This window comes from Capsicum annuum, chromosome 8 (genome assembly GCF_002878395.1).
Source record: "Capsicum annuum cultivar UCD-10X-F1 chromosome 8, UCD10Xv1.1, whole genome shotgun sequence".
In the NCBI taxonomy this organism is placed as follows: domain Eukaryota; kingdom Viridiplantae; phylum Streptophyta; class Magnoliopsida; order Solanales; family Solanaceae; genus Capsicum; species Capsicum annuum.
This window is the reverse complement of record NC_061118.1, coordinates 49,991,972-50,000,695: the sequence shown is the minus strand read 5'-3', so window position 1 is coordinate 50,000,695 and position 8,724 is coordinate 49,991,972. Positions and strand designations below refer to the sequence as shown.

At 32.7% G+C, this 8,724-nt stretch overlaps 1 long non-coding RNA gene across 6 annotated transcripts; it reads left to right on the top strand.

The window, feature by feature from the left end:
* Positions 1-428: 428 nt before the first annotated feature.
* LOC107839036 lies at positions 429-8,202 on the top strand. Of its 6 annotated transcripts, none has more exons than XR_001664986.2 (5): positions 588-3,062; positions 3,169-3,286; positions 3,435-3,535; positions 4,060-4,247; positions 7,875-8,202. It is a non-coding gene; the product is annotated as an uncharacterized LOC107839036 (long non-coding RNA). The 6 variants fall into 6 exon arrangements; XR_001664988.2 differs by having other exon boundaries at positions 608-3,062; positions 4,060-4,155; XR_007043983.1 differs by having other exon boundaries at positions 429-3,286.
* Positions 8,203-8,724: the final 522 nt, after the last annotated feature.

The window sequence follows — 8,724 nt, the reverse complement described above, 5'->3', positions numbered from 1 at the left end:
TCATATTTCAAGGATAGAGTTTATCTATTTTAGTATTTCAGTAGTTCAGTAGTTATTTCAGTTGGAGTTAGTTGGGGGTTTGATCCATCAACTCCATATTTAGACAGTTAGAGGCTCTCGGACTAGAATAGTCAGTTATTCAGTTTTCAGATATTATTATCAGTTATACTCAGTTATTATTTCAGTATTTTGAGAACCTTATGGCATTTTCAAATTTCTTCCGCATATATATTCCAATATTATATTTAGTGCTCACAGCATGTACCAGTCATAGGTTAGCTTGTGGTAAGCACCGTGTGACGTCCAGGGTACAGTCTCAGAATGTTACATTTAGTATATATATATATATATACACACACTAGGGTGGTCCCTGTGTTAGCACGACCCAAAATATATCAAATGATATTCAGAGCTGCATCATACAAATTGGATGATATTACATTCTTTGTATCAACTAAATCTTACAATATTTCTCACACACCAAACAATTTAGAAAATCAATTAAAAAAGGTTGGTGTAACAATCGAATTCATACTTGTTAGGGAAGAATGAGGAAACATATTTCTTTTCTTTTCTATATTATAAAAGCATTGGTTTCGACTGCTTCCTGATCTTGACATGTGTGCTTCATGTCAAAAAATTTTATGCCAAGGGCATTTTATATCACCCTATCAGGATGACAATAACCATACGTGTAGCAAATATAAGCTGTTACAAAACACGTGTATTGTATCAATTTCTTCTTCAGATGTCTTTTGCTCTTTTTTCAATCTTGTCTCTATCTTTTCTCCTCTGTTAAACCAGAAGATCAAACCCAAGTTGTTTCTCTTTTGTGTCGGGTCTGTTTTTTCTTGAAGATTATTTCATACATGCCAGCTTTAATTTTTGATAATCATTTTTATGGCTTTGTGGATTATCATTTGAGTTTTTTCATGGGATTTTTTGTTCTAATAAAAGAGAGAAGGTCCAATTTGTGGGTTTTACTTGTGTTTTTTTTAATTCTATATCAAATTCACTGCTTCTATAATATAGAAAATAGATTAGATTGGTCACTTGAGGTTTCTCTCTATCCTTGATTTTAATGGAAGAAGAAGGATCAATTTGATATTTTTGGTTCTTAGGATCTGTAGAAATCTATAAATTTTGTACTTTGTCAATGTAAGGGAAAGAGAGATGGTCCATATCATGGCAGGGTGATTTGTAAGGTACTATGAGTTGGTTGAGCTGTAGTAGTGCACATGATATATGCAGCTATGGCGGATGCATTATCTCCTTTGCCCTAATTATGCCGATACAGGTCTTAAAAATCCCCTAAAAAGGATATACATACACACCCTTATATCTCTCTATACATATACTGAGAAGGGTTTTGTCGTTGTTATTGCTTTTAAGGATGAGAGGTTATGATGATTATGGTGTATAGAGCTCATAGGGTAAGAGAGTTGGACATGTATGTAGTGCAGTCATGGTAGATGCATTGTTTCATCTCCTTTGCTCAGAATATACTGATCTGAGCCTTAAAATTGAAACTTTATGCAATATGTACATAGAAACTTCATCATCATCATGCATGATCAATGTTGAAATTGTTGAAATTGGTTTTTGTTGTTATGATTGTTGTTATGGATTAGAGCTTGTGATGATTTAAGCTATTTAGAGTTCATGGGGGAAAGGAAGTTGCATCCGTATCTCGACGGGGCGACTCGAAAGGTACTATGAGCTGATCGAGCTATAGTGCAGCTGAGGTCTGCAGCCATGGAGGATGCATTATCTCTCTTGACCTGATTATACTGATTTGAGCCTTAAGGGTCTGTTTGGTTAGGCTATTGCATTGAAACCTTTGATGAAAATTGAAAAGTTTCTGCAGTTTGTATACATATAAACACAATAATCTTTACATATATACATATATATATATATACACACAAAAAAAAAAAAAGAAATGAAGGGTTTAGGGTTTAAGATTTGACCATTTTGTTATTACTTCTTCTCTTTACTCATCATCATCATATATGCTTGCGTTGAAATCCTTGAAATGGGTTTTTTGTTGTCATTTATATTGTCGTTGGTGGTGGTGGTGTTACAATGTGAGGTTGTGATGATTAAGGTGTCTAGAGTTCATAAGGTAACAGAGTTATGCCCGTAGCTTGGCGGGGCAACCTGAAAGGCCTTATTTGAAGAGCAATTGTGGTTCTGTAGCCATGTTTGACGCATTATCTCCTTTGTCGTGATTATAACAATTTGAGCCTTTTTATCTATAGTTTCTATATGTTACATATATATCTCTCTTAATAAATACATATATATATATATAATCATCTATGAATTTTGAAAATAAGGCAAATAGAGACGTATTGAGGTGTCTTTTAATGGTGGTTGCCCTCTCTCTGTTTCTCCACAGACGAAAAAATAAAGTAAAAAAACACCATTTATATTAAGGGTTTGTTTGGTTAAGCTGTTGTACTGAAAATCAAAAGTTTCTACAATATGTATAGATGTATATACACATATCTTAAGGGTCTGTTAAGCTAAGTTGTTGTTTCGATTGGCTTATTTTATGTGCTTTTAAGAACACTTTTGTTGCTTCTTTACCTCTTCCTATTTATCTATGAGGTTGTGATGATGACTAATAAAGTCTTTCTAGAGTTAGGTTGGGTATTTTGGGCTTACCCCGTATCTTGGCGGGGCGACCCGGTAAGGCTTGCATCTATGGCAGATGTTGTTTCCTTTTGCCCTGCTTATAATATTTTGAGACTTAAATCAAAAGTTTCTGTAGTATGTATACATACTCACATTCATCATTCATTTATCTCTTTATATTTCTTTTCTATATTATAGAAGCAGTAGTTTCGATATGTGTGCTTCATGTCAAAAAATATTTATAGCAAGAGCATTGTATTCATTTACTCTATGAAGATGTAATGTATATATGTGTACCTTTTATGTGATATGAAAATATCATATCCATATGGGAAGATGGAAGGTCGTTGGTATCTTCTTCTGTGCCTAGAAAAACAACTAACTAACCGAGCAATACGACAAAGCCAAAATCTGCAGCTGAGGTATTGGATTAAGAATGTTGGTTTCAGGATTTTGTCTGTACTGATTTGATGATATTACCTTTTTGGTTCACATGTCATGTTTCTTCCTATACCTTTCTTCTTTTAGATCCATATGTCGGTAGGTTTCCATGAGAAGGGAAGGCTACAAGAAAAGAAGTCATCATTCAGTAAAAAGAACGTGTCAGCTGTGAAAATCTTTATCTATGACTTAATGTCTTTTGGAGGTGACTTCGTCTTTATAAAAAAAGATACCTCTCTTCTGAAGGAATTAAAGCATTAGAATTTATTGATGCCAGCTTTTCACTAGCATCTCAATGCTAATGTATCATACCATTTCCTACTGCTAATTTTTATGCCATTGTGTACATGCAGACTCTTCTCTTTCCTATAAGGCATTTCAAGAAGTTGAGGATGAAAGAGAACAAAGAAGAAATTCTAGGTTGAAACAGCATAAGAAGAGCCAAGAGCGCATAGTAATCTTTTCTGTAACTGCCCTTTCTAGAAGTATTTTTTCCACTGTTTGAATTGCTTGGTGTCTTACTTACATTATTCTTTCCTAGGTAGCAGACCAGCAGAGCAACTGTTTAATATAATGTGTAGTGTTTTCTTGGACATTGGTTTCAGATCTATAGGATATTGTGATGTTAAAGTTTTCAATTTTAAGATTAATGCTGACTTTGGTTAATATTCATTAAAGACGATCTTTGTTTGGTAGTATGATGATTCCATTGAGTTTGGAATGTCGTGTTTAGTTTAGCAGCATCATTGGTTTGTGTAGGGGGTCCGTTCGGGGATTTTTGGGAAGCTTGAAATTGTTGGTTTTTGTTGTTGCCTAGATTTTAAGTTTCTTGAGTTACGTTTAGCTTAATGTTTTTTTCAGATTATTGCTATTAATGTAAATTGGAAAGTTTCCTAGACCAAAAACGAGTGTAACAACTTGAACCATGCTAAATCTTGTGTCTTTCTCTCATTCTTTATTTCATGTTTCTACTAACAGAAACAATGTTGAATGGCAATTTCTCAAGCTTAGAGAGGATTCACGTCAAGTTAATGGCAATTTTCTCAACTGGCTTTCCAGAGGCAATGAAAAATGGTACTCATCTACTGTTGCCCCAACTAAGCATTCTCATACAACAAAACTTTGAAGTCATGTAATGAATCTCAAATTCCCTCATCAAGCACAAAGTAATTCTCTACTAATACATACTAAACACTTGCTATCATAATCCTCAAAGAACCTCTTGTTCACGGGAATGGAAAATATCAGATTAGATAAATTATTACTATTATATATATTGTTTCCCTTCTTGCATCTCATTTAAATGTCTTCTAGTTAGGAACTTTCTTCAGCATATTTGATAACCTAGACAGTCTCATCCTTTTGAGATTTATCACCCGATCCATCTTATCCTCCCGCAAACAAGGTAACATCCCATTCTATAAACAACAAGAAGAATATATCGGTATAATCCCACAAAGTGAAGGTATGTAAAAGGTAGAGTGTACGCAGACCTTAACCCTACCTCAAAGGTAGAGAAATTTTTTTTTATAGACCTTAGGCTCAAGATAAAAATAGTTATTCAAAACAATCCAGAAAAAAAAGTAATGACAGTAGAAGAAACAACATATAGTATCACAACAACAGTACCAACAAATATACTATAATGAACTATACGGAAAGAGAAGTAAATTAATGAAATTATTGATCAATAATTTGGATAATCAAATTTCGAATCCTAACATGGACGAGACTAGGTGAATAATGTAATCTTATTTCTGGGAAATTATGACACACGATGAGTTTGAAAAAATCCAAGCAAGTACAAGGAGCCTAAGCTGATGACAACAATTTTAAAATTAAGAATAATATGGTATTAATGGTACCTAGAAATAGAAATGGCGCAACACGGTGAGGCTGAGTAACAGCGATGAACCCAGATTTAACATAACCCCTTTGATAAAGTGTTTGTGGAAGTTGTGTACTTTTACCAGAACCAGTCTCACCAATAACGACCACTATAGAATTTTTCTCCATTGTTTCTGCTATTTTCTCCTCAAATCAAACTATAAGTAAATCCCCATTGGTTATGATTTCTCACAATACAATTTTAGGATGATGAGAGAAGTCTTTGACGAATGCTATTAATGCTATACAATGTTATCTATAACTGACTGATAACTTAAATCTCATAATCTTTACTTTTTGCAATAGGTCTCAGCTATGGTTAAACATCTCAACCTAAGGATGCATCGGATTTTTTTATCTATGTAAATAAATAAAAATTGATATAACAACTCAATTTTGTTAAAATCTCCTTCAATTTGAATATGTTTTCTTCCTACTGATAGTTCTTGAAGGACAAGTTACAGATAACCCTTATTTTCAAAAATACTCTGCCTTTAGTATAGAAATTTCATAGCCCTTATAGATTATGGGCTATGGCATATCTAATCTCGATAAAGAATGAATTGGTGAAGAAATCATAACTCAAAAATTGGATTAGAGAAACATAAGAAAAATACATGGGTAGAAGAATTGAAACACACTATATTTTGGAGTTTGCTCTCTCATGATTCATTAATGCAAAGTTGAGAAGATGCGTTGCATAGATATTGCGTTGGTCATTCATTAATTCTAGTATATCCTTAATATCAACCATTGGAACTTAATATGTTTCATTTATATCAATTGTATATATTCTTCAACTTCAGCTAGCACCAATTAGACATTCTACTAAAAAATTAATTACTTATTTGTTTCCACCTAATTTAATTGTTCAATAATATATGCCTTAAGCATGATCAACAAAATAGTAAAATGTTATATATAATATAGGTTGCTTAAGACGTTAGATAAACTGTTAATTTTGAATACTTCTTTTCAAGTTTCTGTTCATTTGGGGTTTAGCAGAAAAGGACTTCTTGGCAAGATGGTTTACCGTGAACAAACTACCCTATTCCTGTAAAGTTAAACTGGAATTAGTAATTTCAGGTCAAGAACCAAATTAGAAATTTATTTTATTTTTCTTCACTCAATTTTCAGAGGGCATCAGGTGGTTTTGGTGGAATTACAATTAACAACAGCGATGAGATTCCAATCCCTTTTAATTTTCTAGGTGGTGATATTACAATTATGATTGGTGATTGGTACACCAGAAATCACACAATTAGTCTTTACGCAATGATACAATGAGTTTATGGTAAAGTTAAACTTGTGTAGTTTAGTGTGTAATGTGCACCTTTAGTTGTTGTTGAATGTAGTCTTTGTGGAGCACTCTTCTAGTTGGGAAAGATCTGGGCAAATTAGATGGTGTTTTAATTAATGAGAAAGGTTTGTATAGATACAATGACACTATTGTGCCTGATGGAATTATGAAACAATTACTATCCATCCAGGTAAGCTACATTGTGCTAGAAGTGGACTAATTATTTAAAAATAGTAAGATGTTGTCATTAGACTCATTCATGCTACATAAATCTTATGAAAATTTTCAGTTTGTTGTTTAGACATCTGTAACAGCAATATATTTAGTATATTCCCACAAAGTGGGATTGTTTAGATATCTATGACTTTTATCTGCTAAAAAATCCCCCTTTGATACTTCCCTAATAAATCTTTCTCTAGAAACATCTTCATGGTGCATAAACCAGCAGCAAGGCTATTGGAAATTTTGGCCAAGAGGAAAAAATTGCACCATGAATATAGTATTCCCATTTATAATGAGTTTTCCAAGAGTGTTTCTCATGTTTTATACAAATGCATGTAGCAGTTCCTGACAATGTGCCATAAAGAGCGCAATTGAAAAGTAAAACACAGTATGGAAAAGGATATTAAAAGATTGATTATAAAGTATTTTTCAAGTTGATCTTTGATAGAGCTGCCTATATCGATATTTCTAAAGGCTAATGTACAATTGGTGAATGTGCAACATGTTTTATAGTGTCTATAGATGAGTCATAACTTATACAGTAGTGGATTTGTTGGTTATGTTAAAGGAAGCTTTCATTGTGCAGTGACATATTTCATAAATACTATAAAATCAAGAAATGACATTAGTATTTGCTATGCCTATTATGGAGTTGCTATCCTTTGAGTTTGAGATGGGGCGGTGCCGAGTTTATTTTATTTTATTCTTTGTCCATTCGTGATATCTTAGCATGAGAACTGAAATTATGTAATTTAGATTAGTTCCATCTTACGGTGAATAGAATTGTCTAAACTAAATATCTGTTATTCTATACTTGCTAAGTATTGATGCAATCGGCAAATGCTTATGCCATACGATAACAAGAAAACATTATAGTTGTTGAAAAACTAAAAATACAAAAAGCATAAAATCCATATGTACAGGAGGATTAAAGGCTCTTGGTCAGGATGAAGTTTATTTAGCATCTTCTGGATGTGTATTAATAATAATATAATGCATTAATTCCATTAAAAGATACTAACATATTTATTCAATACTAACTTATATTAGCTTATATTTTGTAATTTATCTAATTGAAATATTTTGCATTTCTTTTTACTGTTCATTAAGTTCTATAGATGCAACTTCTACCAATTTCTTCTTTCATGCTCATTAAGTTCTGCAATTACAGCTTCTACCGACAAACATACAAGTTCAATAACTGAGTACTCAATTATTTTCTTGGCTGCAAATATAAATTTGAAAATCTCCTCCTCCATTTAAAATATGCATAAGTAACTGATCATCCAAAGGGCTATATTTTGTTTACTATTTTTTAGCCTTTTAACTTGATATGGTTCTTTGTAACAATTTATATCTCATACCGTGCTACTCCATTTGTTAGGTGTATTTCGGTGCTATCCATATAGGTTTCAAAGAATGTCGTCAATCTCAAGACTAGATAAAGAATATGGGAATTGCAATAACTTTATGCCTAGATCTTGAAACACTATAAGTGGTATGTACTAGGATTCGTATGTATACAGATGTGTGAATAACGTCGACGAAGAAGCAAGCACAGCTGAAGGTACTGCTTACATATATCATAAAGAGAAAGGAGGCAGATTTCACATTGAGAAAGAGCATATTTTACATGTGAAAGAGTCACCAAATTGTACATGTGGAACATATACTTTACATTGAATAAAAGAATTCACTCATAAATTGCTTTATCTTTCCAAGAAAATAAAAACACAAGTCTTACTTACTCCAAGGTGTGAATGGTGTGGGATCAACTTACAATTAGGTCCAAGAATGAGGCAGCGATTCTGTTAAAGTTTCTGAGTTCAATAAAAAGATGTCAAGGTTGAGCGGGTTTGAAATTTTGATAGGTGCAATTAGATGTCTTGTCTGGACATTGAATTTTTGTAGCTTGCAAATTTTTGAGCCTGTAAGGTTAAGTAGGAATACAAATACTGAATAATTCAATTTTAATCGTGCATGGTTAAAATATCTTAATGTTGGGTATGTGCTGGCAGGGGTCATGCTCCTCTAGTATAAATAGAAAAAAGGCATAACACATAAATATGACCCTAAACTTGACACTAAATTATAACTGCATAACACATAAATATGACCCTAAACTTGACACTAAATTATAACTTTAACCTTAAACTTTGACAGTGCACAAATATGACCTTAAACTATTCAAAACTGCATAAATATGACCTCTGATCCTACGTGGCAAAACACGT